Genomic DNA, 218 nt, shown 5'->3' on the forward strand with positions numbered 1-218 from the left:
TGTACTCTTTCGCCAACACCCTCTTTCGCCAACACCCTCTTTCGCCAACACCCTCTTTCACCAACACCCTCTTTCACCAACACCCACTAACAACACATTCGCAGAAATAAATCTTTATGTTGTGTAAAAAAACTGCCTCGATTTAATTTGCTTTTTCCTCTGATTTATATGAATCATTGGATTTCCTTTCATATGTTGATAGTTTTACTGTTCGGAAT

Source organism: Penaeus monodon, chromosome 31 (assembly GCF_015228065.2).
Source record: "Penaeus monodon isolate SGIC_2016 chromosome 31, NSTDA_Pmon_1, whole genome shotgun sequence".
Taxonomy (NCBI): domain Eukaryota; kingdom Metazoa; phylum Arthropoda; class Malacostraca; order Decapoda; family Penaeidae; genus Penaeus; species Penaeus monodon.